The 17,284-nt window shown below is 40.9% G+C and overlaps 1 protein-coding gene and 1 pseudogene across 4 annotated transcripts in view; both read left to right on the plus strand.

The window, feature by feature from the left end:
* The window catches only part of Mcu (mitochondrial calcium uniporter), a 164,803-nt gene that overhangs the window by 87,230 nt on the left and 60,289 nt on the right, over positions 1-17,284 (plus strand). The gene's annotated exons all lie outside the window — the stretch shown is intronic.
* On the plus strand, positions 6,966-12,805 carry LOC113832427 (annotated as a pseudogene).

The following is a 17,284-nucleotide window of genomic DNA, read 5'->3' on the forward strand; positions in this document are numbered from 1 at the left end:
TTGAAAAGCTACAGTTCATAAATGCTATCTGTGTATATTGATTGAAAAGTCATCTCTTCATTCTTCTGTAAGGATATGAGATCTGGGCATGGTGGCACACATCTTTAATCCCAGCACTCAGGAGGCACAGGCAGGTAGACCTCTGTGAGTTTGAAGCTAGTCTGGTCTACAGAATGAGTTCCAGCATAGCCAGAGCTCCATAGTGAGACCCTGTCTTGAAAACAGACAGACAGAATTGAAAAGACAGGAGTTTATTTTTAATTTCCCCTTCTTGATGTTTTTCTATCATCTCTAGAAGAGATTTCTATCTCAGTTCCCTTTATCAAAAAGCAGTAGTGGAGCTTTTGAAGTCAAATTTGAACTCTGATTGAAACATTTCCAGAAGTCTGACTTTGAAAATTACTCAGCATCTATGTGAGCATAAGAATAATTATTTGTTGTTTTTGTAGGTTAAGTGACAGCGGTGCACACTAAGGGATGGTGTATCTCATAGCTTGGTATTCAGTAGATATATGGGGAGTGGGGTGATTATGTTGATTTTCAAGGCTTTACTGTAACAATACACCCAGGTACCTAGAAATAACTGCTGTCACAGAGATGAGGCAGAACCTGCCCCAGGCCCTCCCATAGGGAAATCAAAGCAACAGATGGGGAGCCAGATGTTAAACCACTAAAAAAAAAAAAAATAAAAATAAAAAATAAAAAAGTGATTGGCACCAAGAGAAGAGATGGGGAACAATGAAAATGCTTTTTAGCTGCTCAGTGACCCACTTACTGTGCTATATACCTCTGTGAAGGCAGGTGTGGTGATGTACCCTGCAATCTCAGGACTCAAGAGCAGAGGCACAGGATCACTCTAAGTATGAGGTCATCCTGGACTGCAGTGTGAGACCATGCATTGAAAGCAAAGCCCAAAATGAAACAGATACATTTGCATGTGGTTATCCATTGCTGAGTAACAAAACAAGATTGGTGACTTAAAGCAATCTTTTTTTTTTGAGGCAGGAATTCTTTATGTAGCCCTAGTTGTCCTAGACCTCAATATGTAGACCAAATCAACCTTGAAACCACAGAATCAGCAAAACATCACCTGGGAAAATGACCTCGTGTATTTGTCTCTAGGGGCAACCAGATATTTGTCTCTAGGGGTAACCAGCCTGCTTTGAATCTGCTCTGAAGTCTAAAGTTAGCTGTCTGTGACTGAGAATCCTGTCAGTCTGAGTAATGTAAAATATCCTAGTATTATTTCTTTTTTTTGGGGGGGGGCGTTTGAGACAGGGTTTTTCTGTGTAGCTTTAGAGCCTATCCTGGCACTCGCTCTGGAGACCAGGCTGGCCTTGAACTCACAGAGATCCTAGTATTATTTCTATTCATCAGAATTATACAGTTAGGCAGAAATCATCTTCCTGATCATCCACAGCTATCTGTGTGCCCCAAAAGTGTAAAATACACCACCAAAGGTCTGTGGAAAGAACTCCACAGCTGATCTAAGAGAGTCATAGCAGTGGCACTGAGAAAGTTACGAATAGGAAACAACCAGTCACCCCACAGCTTTGCCAAGTGGGGCCCACCAACAGGGAATAATGAGTCTGGTAGGTCAACTTATTAAACACTAGTTGTCACTGTGGGAATGTCACTGTCTATTCCCATGACCCCCTGCAAATTCACATCCCTTCTACATAGCAAACACTTTCAGCACTTCTGTCCAGACTCCGAACTCACATTTCATTACAATACCAACTGCGAGTCTATCATCTTACTACCTAAATGGAGTCTATGTGTGGATGGGCCTCCTTGGACTCATTCTTTGCACCCACTCCTTGATACCTGTGTCTTGATTTGAAGATGTTACCAAAGAGTTATGTCACCTGCCACAAACATGCAGCATATAAGGTGGAGCAACCACTTCACATCATGTTATTCTTGAAGAGGGAAACCAAGGGATCCAGAGCATTTCCAGAGCTCAGCCAAGCATTTTCAGAGCTCAGCCAAGCATGTTCTTTGCCTGTTGTAGTGAGGCCCTCTTAATGCCTGTGTGGTGTCTAAGGGTCTTAGCTGTAGCCACTGGGCTCTTCATTTCACTGAGCATTTTTACTCTTATCTGAAAGTTGCCTGATTTTGCATCTGTGTGGTTTTCTTCATCATCCTTTGCCTTTACAACTTTTGTTGTTGATTTGTGTTATGTCTGCAGCTATGAGTGTCAAACCCAGAGTCTCCAATGTGCTGGGCAAAAACTTTACAACTGAGTCTCACCAGTTTTGAATTTTTGAGATGGAATCTTGCTGTGAATACTGAGCTGTTCTCAAACTCATGATTTTCCTGCCTCAGCCTCCTCAGTGCTGTCATTATAGATCTGATTCTTCCTGTAAAACTTAAAGAGTTCCAAAGGCTTTCCTTAGTTTTGTTCTGTCTCTGCCCTGTTTTCATTCCAAACTAATACAATTTACAAACTCCAGAACCTGAGAATAAGCCTTCTTCCCCCTGTATTCCTTGTCATATGATATGGGACAGTATCCTCACATACCTTAGAAATGCTGTTTAGTGGTCAGTGTCTGAGATACACCCCTTTTCTTTTGTTTCAAGAGGTCTTTAAAGTATCTCTGTAAATTTGAGGTCCGAATAAGGTGTCATAAAAAGTCTATTCTAGTATCAAATTTGCCTAGACTCTATTTGACAAGAGATGGACTGAGATCAAGGTTTGCTTAATTTTTCATTTGTTTTCATACCCGTCACATACTTAATCCAAAATTTCCTTGAAAACAAAAAGTTTGTGTTTTGTTGTTGCTGCCGCCGCCAGACTTGAGTTCTACTGTGGTCAGCTGAAAGACAAGCAGAACCTTCAGACTTATACCCAGAGTCTCCTCTGGAGACACTGTGTCCGTTAGGTACAACCCCTGTTTCCCATACTCCCACCGGTGTTAGCATTGTCAATTTCCACCAATCTAGCTTCCGGTAAAATTCTCTCCCTCCCAGACAGCCTTTCTTGGCACTTCCTGAGGCCTCCTTTCACCTGCTTCTTCGTCCCAGCATCAGGACCACGTGCTTTCAATCTGCAGCACCTGATGTCGGAGAGTGTCAACCCTGGATTAGTAACAGAAGCTGTTGCATATTCAGTAGGCTTTAGAGAAAATGAGTTAAATGGTAGAAATACTTTCATTAAAAAACTAGTTAAAATTTGAAAATGCAAGTGTGTGTTTGATAATATGGTTATGTTTTTTAAAAAATATTTTAGGAATACTGCAACCAAACAGGATGGGTTCTTATCCTGATGGGTCTAAAGCCAATATAGGCACAACCGAGATGTGTGGAGAGAGATGGATTATCTGCTGTAGACGGAGAACGTGGCAGTTACCTCCCAATGATGTCACTGGACACTTAGAGCCATGCATCCCTTGCCTTAGTTTCCCTGTGCTCACAATAAGTTAGAAAACAGACATTGGTAAAGGAAAATCATTTTATGTGTTTTTTCCTTAGCTGTTTTAATGAAATTTTATTTTTCACTTTTTGTTATTAATTTCATGTTGTATATTGTACCCTTCACCCTACTTTTCTCTCCCTTCCCCGCTCCTGTTAGGTCCTAGGTTCCCCTAGACAGTTTCACTACTACTTTTAAGTCATGTATATGCAGGTGTTTTTATATAACTATATAAAATATAGGAACCACAGATGAGAGAATATTTGTCTTTCTGAGAGTGGTGTAAATGCTTAATATAATTTCCAGCTGTATTCATTTTCCTGGCAACAACTTAGCTTCATTCTCTTTTTATGGCTGATGAAGAAACCATTATACACGCGCACACACCACATTTTCTTCATCTGTTCCTCTGCTATGATGAACAGTGCTGTGATAAGCATTGCCATGCAAAAGCTCTGCGGTGTGTTGACTTGGAGCCCGATAGGTCAGTACCCGGGAGCGATTTCACAGGTGCATAGGGTACCCTCCTTGTAGGGACGGGCCTTTTCCGTGTTGTTCTGATGCCACGTTGCAAAAGGGGGGTGGGGTCAGAAAGACTATGCCAAAGCCTTTGAACTGATCTCCTGCCTCCACCTCTGGAGTGCTGGGATTCCTGGTATATGGTACCATGCTTGTTTTCATGCAGTGCTGGCAACTGAACCTAGGGCTTTGTACATGTTAGACAGGTCCTCTACTGGCTGAGCTAGCCAGCGTAGTCCCTGTTATTTTTCTTTGCTCGAGCTGTAAAGTAAAAGCCTATTATTGTTTTATGGTGTTTCACCTCATACTTCCTGAGGTTTCTCCTTTATGGCAACTGGTGGTTATGCCATGTTTTCTGCATAGCATTCATAACTGCCATGTCTTGTTTTTGCCTGGAGCCTCTGAGAGTGCTCCCTTAGATTTCACCTTAGTAGCTTTGCGACCTTGTATATGGCTTAACCTCTGTGAGCTTCAGTGTGATGATAAAACAGTACTCTGTCCTTCTGCATATTGAGATTCTCAGTTTTTTATTCTGTTTTTTTTTTGCTCTAATTACAAAGGTAATAATAGTGGCTAAAATTTATACACTCTATAAATGCATAAAGGGAAGACACAACCTGCATGCATAAAAAAGGAAAAGAGAATTATCCCCAGACCGTAAGTGGAAAAGTACTCAGCCTGACGTCTTAAAGGAGCAAACTAATATACAAATCAGGGAAAGCTCATACTTCCTGTACCCACGGCAACCATTGCATCTGGGTCCATCCTGTCAGGACTTACTTCTAGTTATCTTTATTCTTTAAATTTTTATAAATTACTTCTTATTAGGGTAGTATATGAAACTTACAAACAAGTTATTCAGTACTTAGAAGTGCTGTAGAATAGAAGGTGAAAAGGCCCCTCTTCTAGGGTAATGCTATTAGCAGTTTGATATAGATTATTTTAAGTTTTAAACACAACAAAATTATACTGTATTTTAATATAAATGAAGCCAAATCATATCTGATAACAAAATTATACCTATTTTATCTTTTAATTTTAGCAACCAAGGTCTTAATGATAAGCTCTCATAGATGCATATTTGGATTGAGTTTATTACTATTTGTTTGTAGGGCTTTGTTTTTAAGATTTTTAAAAAATTCTGTATGTGTGTCTATGTCAGTGTTTCTCCTAACATTGTGACATTTTAATACAGTTCTTCATGTTGTGGTGACCCTCAGTTTTAGTTGCTGCTTCCTACCTAATTTTGCTACCGTGATAAATTGTTATGTAAATATCTGACATGGAGGATATCTGATACGTGATGCCCACAAAAGGGTGGTTAGACCCTGGAGAGTCAGGACCCACAGGTTGAGAACCACTGGTCTAGGTGCATGTGATTGCAGTGCCCGCAGATGCTGGGGGGGGGGGGGATTCAGCATGTTCTCTGGAGCTGTATTTACAGGTGTTTAGGAGCTATCCAAAGAGGTTGCTGGGAATCAAACTCGGGTTCTCTGCAAGAGCCATGTGTGCTCTAAAATAAACACTGAGCCATCCCTGTGGTCTCCTTCTGCTTTTAAAGCATTACTTTTTATTTTTGTTTATGGATGTTTATTTGCATCGTTTTGCTTTTTTGACAAGGTCTCGCTGTGTAACTCAAGCTGGCCTCAGATTCAGCATCTTCCTGATTCAGACTTCTGAGTACTGAAATACAGGGGCACGCTTTGTCTCGTTTTTAACTTGTCTTTACTATTGCAATGAAACACTTCCCAAGCTTCTTGCCATTTGTATTTCTCCTTTTATGAATTATCTACCCATACTCTAAGGGTCACAAATAATGAATAAGAGTGTGTTATGTTTCTCTTGAGACCTGTTGAACATACAACATTTGTTTGAGCCATTGTTTCTGTGATTATTAACGATTTTTTACAATCATTATATTCAGTCCTACAAATAATACAAAAAACATGGAGAAGCCTGTCATCCATGTCTAAATGAGGATTTGTTTGCTGAATAACTTTAATTAGTCTGTACCCATCAGGAAATCGTTCTGTAAGTCACGGGCTCTCATCTGCAAGGCTGGTAGCTGCTGACAAGATGGCACGTGTAAGAATACTCTAAACCCAGTGAAGAGAAACTTGTACTTTTCTAGACAAATCATTGAACTGAATTGTGTTTATATGATTTATAAAAATCAAGATAGAGTTGGTCATGGTAGCATATACCCAGAACTCTGGAGGCAGAGGCAGGCAGTTCTCTGTGAGTCAAAGGCCAGCCCAGTCTACACAGTGAGTTCTAGGTCAGACAAGGCTAGATCACCAACAGTGGTTTCATTCCCCATACAACCTTCAAGCCGTTGCCCAAGAGCACTGTGTCTTGTTTCATTTGTGTAGGCGTGATTCACTGTCCCTGCTTTCCTCATCCAATAGAACAATACTCCCCTCTCCTCCCTTCTGAGTTTTATTGTAAAACAAGATTGACTTAAACAATAATTTCCGGGAACACAATGAAGTGGGCTTTTCCATCTGGGTTATCCATCTTGGTTTATATTATTGTGGGGACAATTTAGCTCATGAGTAGTTTGTTGGCAGTGTTTGCCCAGCTTCTTCTGTTTGTTTTAGAGACCATTTCTCCACAAAATCTGCAGTGATTCTCCTCTAACATTTCCCACACTTCTTTATCCAGCTGTCTCTCATTGTCTCCCCTCTTCTTGGCTATTACACTGCCGTCTGATAAATACTCAGTGAGCCCCAGAAGGCTGCAGAACTTTAATAATTAGGTAGTGGAAAGAAGGGGGAAACTCCCACCAAAGGGGGATCCGAATCCTTAAACCTGGCCTCTTTTATTTGTTCCTCAGCTGCGTCTGCTTTGGCTGGTGAATCTGCACGTGTGAAAGGGACTGGAGGCTGTCCCATCCCTATCCTCTGGTTTGGTTTTGTAATGACAAATAAACCTCCATCCTATATTTTCAGTGCTTCATTCTGAAGAGAACTATTTTACTGGATCACATATTTCCCTTACTTCATCAGTTATGAATACAAACATTCTTAGGCTCCTTTTTTTTTTTTTTTTTTTTTTTTTTTTTTTTTTAGGCAGGGTCTCTTGTAGTTCATACCAGCTTGGCACTTACTGTGTAGTTGAGGGTGGCCCTGAGTTCTTGACGCTCATGCCTCTCCCCACCTTCCAAATCCTTGACTTACATCCGAGAGCCTCCAGGGCTGGGTTCACATGGACAGATTCATCTCCACCCTCCCCTCATTCCCTGTACACACATGAAGATACTGGATTATTTTACACAAATTACTTATCCTGTAAATGTTTCCATAAATGCCTCACTATTCCTCTGAAACCTAAGAGAAGCCAAAATGCCATCATCAAATTGAAACCAGTAATGCTTACTTTAATAGCATCAAATAATCTAGCTATCATTGAAATTCTCCTGATTATTCCGCTGGCGTTTTCAATTAGTTCACAGTTTCTATACAAGGACCAGGAAGGGCTTTTTCGGCAGTTATGTGGAGGCCTCTTTTCATCAGTTCATTCAAATACATAGTGATTGTTCGAATGGATATGTTTTTTATGCACCAGGCACAACTCTGGGTGTCAGGAATGCAGAGTGGAACCTTGCATCCTCATGGTGTTGTAGCCTGGAGGGAAGAGAGTGGGGACAATAAACAAATCAATAAGAAAGGAGTGTCTCGGAGTGACAAGTGACAAGACTAGAATGAAACTAAGTTGTGTGTTCAATTCAGCTGCTTCACACAGCGTGGAAGGACAGTATCCTTGGAGGTCAAGATGCTTAGTAAAACCCAAATGATGAAGAAGATACCCGTATAAAAACAACCTAGACCAATATTTCAGACAGAGAAAGAAACTATGTGAGGCTGTAAGGCCAGAACGAGGCCAAACAACTTCATGACAGCGTTGGGCTAAAAGATACAATGTGAGGCTGGAGGAACTCTCGGCTCTTATGTAAATGTGACCATTTAAGAAAACCAGTAAAATCTAAACAGCCATAATTTTATTTGATGATACCTTGCTAAAATTCCATGGCTAATTTAAAATAAGAAGGTGAAGCTGATGGCCTCTGTTTAGACTCTCTGAGATGAGCCTGCATGTGTTCCTATGATGGGAAGATCTTACCTTCTACCCTTGTCTTCTCTTTTGAAAGTGTACACAACCTGTGCACTCTATCATGTCACATGGTGACATTAAGCTTCCCGTGAGGACAATTTGAGGTGCAAACATGGAGGTGAGCTTTTGTATCATACAGTGTGGGTAGCACAGGTTTAAAGGGTGGTTGTGTTAGTCAGATTTTCATGGATTTGAGAAATACTTAGCAGAAACAATTTTTGAAAGGATTTATTTTGATTCATGGTTTCAGCCCTTGGCCAGCTGGCTCTGTTGTTTCTAGGGCTGTGGGAAGACAGAAGCTCAGAAAAAAGTGCTGTTCACCTCTTGGTGACCAGGAAGTGATGAAGGGACAGAAAGAGAAGGTGTATCTTTGTAGAGTAGGTACCCAGTGAACAGCTTCCTCCAGCCAGGGCCACCTTCTATTGCCTACACAAATGCAGCTATCAGAATGTGAATCCATTAAAGGATTGCTCCTCTGCATAGGTCAGAGCCCCCAGAATCTAACCACTTATGAAAGCACATGACCCTTTAGGAAACATCTCAAATGCAAACCATAACAGTAGCAGTGTGGTTTCTTACCCCGAGAAGCAATAATTATTGGAGGTCTAGGTGAGTTCAAAAGCCTGACTTGATTCATAAACAAATTCTATTATAAAGTGTCATGGCACACACCATTAATACCAGCACTCGGGAAGCAGAGGCAAGAAGATCTCTGTGAGTTCAAGGCCAGCTTAGACTATATAGCAAGCTCCAGGACAGCCAGGGTTATAGATAGACTCAGCCTCAAAAAAACATAAATAAATAAGAAACTCTGCCCAGTGCAGGGAAAAAAACACTTGGACAGCAATGTACAATAACTTAATGCAGTATGAGTAGCCCTGATCCGAAAATACAAAATACAAAACCCTCCAAAATCCAGACCTGTTTAGGTGTTGAAATGACATCACAGGTGGAAAATTTCATACCTCATCCTTTGTGATGGGTTACAGTGACTACATAGGAGCAATACAAATGCAGTGCAAAATTATCTTGACGCTACATATATAAGGGGGATATGAGTCACAATTTAATTTCATGTTTAGAATTAGTCCTATTTCCAATAATCTCATTATCTATATGCAAATATACTAAATGTAAGACAATAATCAACAAAACCCTCAGTATCTGAAACCCTTCTGGTCCCAAGCAATTCAGATAAGGACTGTACTGTCAGTTGAAGTCAAACTTAAGATTTTGGAAGACTAAATTATCTAAGGTTAATAACATCATAATAGCTTTCATTGTGCCAAATGTACTTGTTCTGAACTCTTTTTAAAAAATTACCTGCAGTGCTTGCCCTTAGAGCTGGTAACTTGAATGTGTTTTATGCCAAGAGAACTAATGAAATTTGCTTAAGTTCAGTGAGTTCTTTTATATTAGACAAAGAGGTTATTCATAATGATCTAATCTAAGCCCAAATTTTTGCTCTAAACAACTCGGTTTTTATTCATTCACTGAAACAGAGTCTGACACTTTGTTCTACCTCCTTCCACCCCAGGCAGATGGACACTCAGACACATAGATTCCTCTCTGTTTTCTCTCCTCTCAACATACCTAAATATTATGGTGGACTTTTTTTTAATGGGGCAGCCGGGGAAATATCTCAGTTTGTGTGTTTACTCAGAATGAACAAGGGCCTGGGTCCAGTCCCGCAGAGGCGGGAAGAGCAGAAGTACAAGGTCATTCTGTGCTACATCGTCACCTTGAGGTCAACCTCACCTACTTGAGACTCCTTGGGAAAATAATAATATAAAACAAAACATAAAAACACCTAATGGACTCTCCCTCCCCCTGAATCCCCAGCTCCCAAATTCTGATTACCTATCCTATTGGTAGCCAAGAAAAGACAGGGCTCTGAAAATCTTTTTCTCACTCAGGAATGTGTGTTGTTCATAAAATTGCATTCTGGAGCCACCGTAGGCAGGTAGCAAGATGGTGACGTCTGTGGCAGTGTCCATCTTCACGGATGCACTGAGAGCGGCTTCAGGAATATTATGTCCCCTGAACATTTGGGCATCTTCAACCTATCGGAACTATGCCAAGAACGCCTGTCTTAATTCTGCACTGTGCACCATTCATTTTAGACACATTCAGACACATTCAGTTGTTTCCTCTGCTCCAAGACTTGTCACATCTGTCAGAAACTTGACACATAGGCGTACTGCAACAGTCCTTCATACAGTGGCTGCATTGGTTCCCAGTGTCCTGAAGCCGCCCGTCAGAACTCTAACGTACTGCAGCACACAGAAAGGCAAGAGGAAGACAGTAAAATCGGTTGTGCATCGGTTCCTTTGACTCCATTCTGGCCTTTGGCTAAGGAGAAAAGCTGGCTATAAGAAAATATTATGGAAAAAGTCAACGGCAAGAAAAAAATCGCTTAAGGGAATTTGTGTTCTGCAATTCCTAGATAAAATGACCACATCTTTCTGGAAGAGGTGCAACTGGTATGCCTGTGATCCTTACCTGATGTGCCATGATCAAATGAATCTTTGCGTATAGTTCAGAGCTTTCATAGGTTCCCAACTGTGGAACGTGTATCTTTGTGTACATGATGTCCTTGCAGAAGTGAGTGTGTGGTAAACTGTAAACTGTACCAACTGAGTGACAAATACAGAATACCACCATTGTGCTTAAGTGTCCATGCATTAAATATCCCCAGAGTTGGTCACGGGGGGGGGGGGGGAGATGCATTCTCTTCACATGCATTTGCAAGTCATTAGTAGGATAATCTAAGGAAATGAAAAACAAAACAAAACTGTGAAGACTCCTTGATCTCTGTCCAGGTGCTGCTTCAACATTTAATTACTTTCTGAATCAAGGAGGCACTTAAATGCAGTCTTGCCAATAAGCAAGCTGAAACAGGAAACTTTTAAGCAATCTATTGATAAGCTTATCTTATTAAATGGTAGGCTGATTTCTTTAAGAAATGCTTAGGGAAAGACTAACCATTATTTAAGCAATGATGATGTTTCACAGTGCTATACAATCGTGGGTATACGGCTCCTTTTGTCATAGTTAGCAGTTGGCTTGCCTTTTCTTCCACCTGCCATCTTTGAAACTAAGCCAGGCCTTCCTGCCTTTGGCTTCTGATGCAGTGCTGAGAGGAGACTCAAGTAAATCTTTACCTTGAAATGAGATGATTCTCCCATGGGCTATTGGACAGCCATAGACTCACTTGCAAAGTGACAAAGGCTTGCAGAACCCTGAGAAATAGTTTACAGTTTTATCTCCAGAATGAAGTTACCAAGAGACACCATTAAAAACTTTAGGTGCTTTCTTTGTATCCACACAATACATAACTGTTAGATGGGAAAATAGGACCCTGCTAATACGTGTTGAAGGTCAGTTTTAGGAGTGTCTCAAAGAAGAGTTGAGACTGGAGTTTGTTTCTAGAAATACTTGAAAAATGCAAGTTTTGGCTTTGTCCTCTAAGTTAGCCAGGATCCAGCGACAGTGTCTGAAGACAGGATACTGTCACTCAGTCTTAGGAGGTAACTGGAGCACTCTGGTGTATGTGTCAGAAGGACAAAAGATCAGGGTTATTGCCCTGACTATTACAATAGTGATTTGTAGGGTGAGATACTCTGTTCAGGGCTTTGTGTATTGATGCTTTGGCACCTTTCAGCATCTGGATTTGTAGATGTAGAACTGAAGCTTAGATATTTGTTTAAAAACCATGGGACTCAAAATCACAAATCAAAATGAAGGGACTAGTATGCAAATATATTTGTGACTTCAAGGCATGATCCTTTTTTGTTTTCCTTCAGATGGATATGTGGAATATTTTAATAGCTATCTCTAGTGACTGTGCCATTTCTATTCTTGTCTGATATTACACTAAAATTTAATATGTTCTTGGGTGGAAGAAAGGATGCTTAAATAGTAGATTATTATTTTCTAATATTTCTGCAGGCTGAGAGCCCAAGCAAGTTCAAGGTGTAAGCATTGATGAATAGTTAGATATTTAACATTTGTTATTGTTCACTTCCCATTAATGTAACAAAATACCTGAGAAAATCAACTTAAAAAGAGGAACAGTTTTACTTTGGCTCACAGCTTTGGGGATTTCTGTCTGTTGTTGCTTGCCACCATTGCTTTGGGTAAGGTAGACATCATGGTGAGATTATATGGACAAGGGAGATGCATGCCCCTTGGAGGCCAGGAAGCAAAGGGGGCTGTGTTCGTAACCACTGTGTTACAACAGTGATGTGATGTTGGATTTCTCAGGAGTAGGAAATGAAGACTCTAAGACAACTGTGCAGCTGAAGTATGAGAGGTTGACCGGAAGATTACAATTAATCAAAGTAGGAACCGAAAGGTTAGAGCAGGTTTTGGAAACATATTTTAATAAAGGAACTGAAGGGACAACTAATAGGCTCTTGAAATTTGGATCTGAAAGTCAATACAGAAAAGACTAAATGTAGTATTCTCCTTGAGGGTTCTAAGAAAAGTTGAGCTCTCCAAACAGAATGAAGTGTGATAAGACTAGGGAAAAGAATAAGCCTTATGGGGAGATTTTGTAGGTAACTTGTAAAATAAGGTTTCATAAATCTAAGATAGCAGGAAATGTTGCATGCACAGGGTGGGTGGAAAGATGTGTGCTTTCAGAAGCAGCTGTGTAGTTTGTGCCGGGCCCCGGCTTGTATCAGTCCCCCGCTACAGAGGCTATCTATTCCAGATTGAAGTCTTTGGGGCTGAAATTGGAGCCAGCCCAATGGCCCCAGGTTCATCCCTAAGTCAGGGGTGAGGGGGTGAGGGGATAGGGGTGGGGGTGGTTGGGTGGTTGGGTGGGGTTCTGGACTGGGAAACTCCTAGGTACCCAACAACAATAAAGACAAATCGCAGACATCTTGACATTTCAGGAGGGCTTTCAGTCCATGCTGGAAACTAGAGTCTCCAGTTTATTCATACATCCTCTTAAATGGCTTTCCAACAGTGGGGGTGACCACAGAAGGCATCTACTATAATGCATATATCCTGATATGAAGTAATTCTTTTAATTCAAGAGGCACCTAAACAGTCTCTAGGCACATAAGCAAGTTCTCAGAATAGGTGCAAGGCACACCAGGGCCTAGGTCTGTTGTTATGTAAACTAGGAGGCATTCTCCACTGAGGCCAAGTAATCCTGTGGTGATTAGCCAGACATCTGAAAGACAATGGGAGATTCAGGCTCCTGGAAATAGAGCAGAGATTTGGACCCTAAACTTTATAATCGATATTTTTTGGACCCTGACAAGTTTGCCCTTTGTCATCCTGCCACCCCCCCCCCAACACACACACACCTCCCGTCCTGGGTATCATTTTGAGCCCAGATAGTTTAAACCCAGGTCTCCTCTTGCTGGATGTTAAAGTGCAAATGCATTTATAATGTAGGGAAAATAAACTATTAAATTGTTGATTGGGTTTAAGTCCAGGCTGCCTTTTCAGTTTTGTTGTGCAGTTTTGTTTTTGAGAAAATGGTTATTGCTATTCAAGGGAACTTCCATTCTGCATTCAATGAGCCAAAACAAAATGTGTTGAGATGTTGTTGATGTGTGTGTTTGGGTGAACCAAGTTGACATTTTCATAAGTATTTTTCTTGTGCCTATGATGTTGACAGCTGTTGAAGAAAGAGATCTAGTGTAATCATTAGATGGTCATCCTGCGGGCTGATTAGCAGGATGGCAATATAAGGTCAGTGGGGCCCTTCCAAGTTATTCTTCTGATAGGAATTTAATTAGGCAGACACCAAGTTCCTTTTCTTTACTTTTTACCCATCAACTTACATATTAGAAGTCCAGAATAAGAGGAAACTCCTCTCAGTGTGATTCGATAGAAGGGCCCAGTGTTAATTAAAGGCTGCCATTGAATTTATTGCTTAATGACTTCCTTCTGTATTCAGAGATTAAGTAGCAATGGTTTAAATTACTGAAAAACACATTTCTTATTAAGCAACTTGCCTTTGAAATAAATATTAGTTTATTACAGTAGCATTAAAACAATTTTTAAAAAAAGAATTTTGCCAAAAATCCTCCTGGCCTTTTCAGTCTTGTTTTGGTAATGATACTATTCTTTGGGGGGGGGGGGTAATTATACTATTCTAAATTGCATCCTTTCCTTCATCACAAATACAACCTCTAAAACATTCCCTGTGTTTTTCTTGCTTTTTAGGGGGGGAAATGAAATAAATAAGTAAATCTCTTATTTTCTTTTAAAGAACACATTAAACACTTACCTATTCCTATTCATATTGGGATGTTATTGTGCTTAAAACAAAAACTTGTGTGTGTGTGTATGTGTGTGTGTGTGTGTGTGAGAGAGAGAGAGAGAGAGAGAGAGAGAGAGAGAGAGAGAGAGAGAGAGAGAGAGAGAGAACTTCTGTGCATGTGTATGCATGTGTACTTGCCTACACACTGGCTTCAGGTCAAATCTAGGGCCCCTCACACTCTGTCTGGGTGCTCTCCCAGCCCCAGCCCTCACTGCTTCTTGCGTTTTTATTATCAATGAGGTGGAAACGGTGGACAGAGCAGGAGATAGAAGGAGGAGGCCTCTGACCCTTAATGAGGTTTAGAGCGTTGGGTCTGAAGTGAAGCAAGAGGCACAGATCTTCAGTAGACCTCAGTAAGAAATAGCACTTGAAATCTTTTTAGCTTAGAAAATGCAATGGGAAATGAGTGGCTTTTTCTCTGGCAACTTTCTTGCTGTTGTAGTTTGGATCAGTTGAAGAAATATATGGAAAGAAGCAGATTAATATCTTATCTTATGCTTAGGTCATTGCTGCTGGTGACTGTCCCATCCAAGCTTAGTGGAGAGGGACATTCAGCTCCTGAGTAAACTCCAAATGTGCAGCTTGACATGTGAGTCATCTGTGGCTTAGAGAGTAAAGATGTGCTCTGTCACATCTGATGCCTGGGTCACTTTCATCGCTGTCGTCTCCACGCTGTACTGAACATTAAATAGCACAATGAGGTCACTGCTGCCAGCATTTGGCATGCAGTCTAGTTCCTGGTCCAGTGTCTCCATCCAACATCCTGCATGTTTCATATATTGAAGCTGAGTGGCAGGAATCCAAATAGATTCCCTATAGGAAGCAGAAATGAGACAGCTTTTAGCAAGATGGGTCGAGTCCATTAGAACACAAATTCCAACAATATGGCCAGCTGTGGACTGCTAGCTAGAGAATGGCAGCTGACCAGCCAGTTTGGAAATGAACATTAGAGTCGGTGCCTTTTCCTGAGCAATGGTATCGACTGTAGCTTGCTGTCAACTCCAGAGCCGTGAACAACTCCACTGGCGTCAGAACCCGGAATGAAGGATGAAAAGTGATGAAGAACCACGCTAGAAATATAAACCTCATGAATTTGAATGCCATCCCTCCTACACGATGGATATTTTGATGATTCTTTTTCTGATTGGAAAATAGTATATAATCTTTGTGTACTGTATGGTAAAAATCCCTTGCGGATCTATTGCATGTTCTTCAAGTATGTTACAGCATCATTTCAAACACCTAATTCATCTTCTTACCCCACAAAATGTATTGTAACTAACAGCATGATATTTTAATGCCTAGACTCAAAGATTTTAAACCTATCCCACTAGTGTAACCTCCTGAAATTATCAGGGGAGCCAAATGAGAGGATGAAAGAAAAAAGACAATGATACACATACATGTCAGTAAATAGGGCCAGATCAAAAGGAAAGGCAGCATGTGACTATGTGTGCATGCATGTTCATGGGGGGGGGGGTAGACGCACAAATGTGTGCAAGTCCAGAGGTCAACAGTGTCATTCTCCGTGAACACCTTGTTTGGAGACTGATCTCTCACTATCCTGAAGCTCACTGTTAGACTAGGCTGGCTGGTCTGCATGCCTTAGGATCCACCTGTGTCCACTTCTCCAGCCCTGGGCTTACAAGCATACACCGCTGTACCCAGCATTCTTACATGGCGTTTAGGGGTCAAGGTCAGGTCCTCATGCTTGCTTTGACAAACATTTCACCAACTGAGTCATGTGTCCGGCCTGCCTCATGGGACATTAGTGCCGATCCCATGAACTGGTCTTCTTAATCCTAGTACACTGGTAAACTGCAAGACGGCACGAAAGCCTTTCATAACAGAACACTTTGCAGAACACCTAATCCAAACGATCCCAGAGAGCTGGCATGGCTGCTAACTGGACATATCTCTGAACAAGTGTTCCCCAGACAGCCTCCCCTAAGCAGTTCTTCAGCACTGCTGATGTTGGCTGCTATGTTTTGTCCCCTGATGCATTAGCACCCATTGTCTGTGACTTGTTTCTTTATCCATGTGAGGAAGCGAGCAGCTGTCTTACTCTTTCCTACACCTTTTGAACTCACAAAAACAAGAAGATGGGAAAGTAGAGAGGATTTCTATCCTGGGGGAACTGAGGCACAAGGCTTAGGTGTGAGCTCAGGAGTATGACTGACTGAATACTGCAACAGTGAGGCTTGGGGGTCCTCCGGGGAAAGCTGGACCCCTGCGGGGACTCTCAGGCAATATACCCATTTCCCTAAAAGAAGGCATTACATTCCAGGACTCATCAGTGAGACTTGAGTTTGTTTGTTTTTCCTTAATATTTTTCACATTTATTTATTAATTCACAAAGGATTTTCTTCCATCCTGGTTTTTCAAACAAGATTTGTTTTGTTGTTTTCTGACCCTCTCCTTTTCCATCACCCCCTTCTGTTAAAAATGATTTTAAAATAAGTAGCTGGGTGCTGGTGGCACATGCCTTGAATCCCATCACTCGTGAGGTGGTATCAGGCAGATCTCTGTGAGTTCGAGGCCAGCCTGGTCTACAAATCAAGTTCCAGGACAGTCTCCAAAGCTACACAGATAAACCCTGTCTCAAAAAAACAAAAAATAAAAAAATAAAAATAAAAAATAATAAGGTAAGCATATACACTTTAGTGAAAATTACCCTTTCGGAATAAATTATAAGCTTATGAATTTTATTGTTATAAAATAATGATAATCATGAAGAAGGGAGAAATGAGGAGTATAAACTCTTGACTTTTAATAAATGACTAGAAACACCCTGACTGTGAAACAGGGCTAAAAATCATGCCATTGTCTTAACGTTTTTATAATCGTTTTATTTCTTTAACTCTGGAAGGGTCTTTAGCAACTGTTACACCATGATTCAGGACTCATAACCAAGTCTTCCATTTTTCATCAGATAATTTTTCAGATAATTC

Source organism: Cricetulus griseus (genome assembly GCF_003668045.3).
Source record: "Cricetulus griseus strain 17A/GY chromosome 1 unlocalized genomic scaffold, alternate assembly CriGri-PICRH-1.0 chr1_1, whole genome shotgun sequence".
Classification (NCBI taxonomy): Eukaryota; Metazoa; Chordata; class Mammalia; order Rodentia; family Cricetidae; genus Cricetulus; species Cricetulus griseus.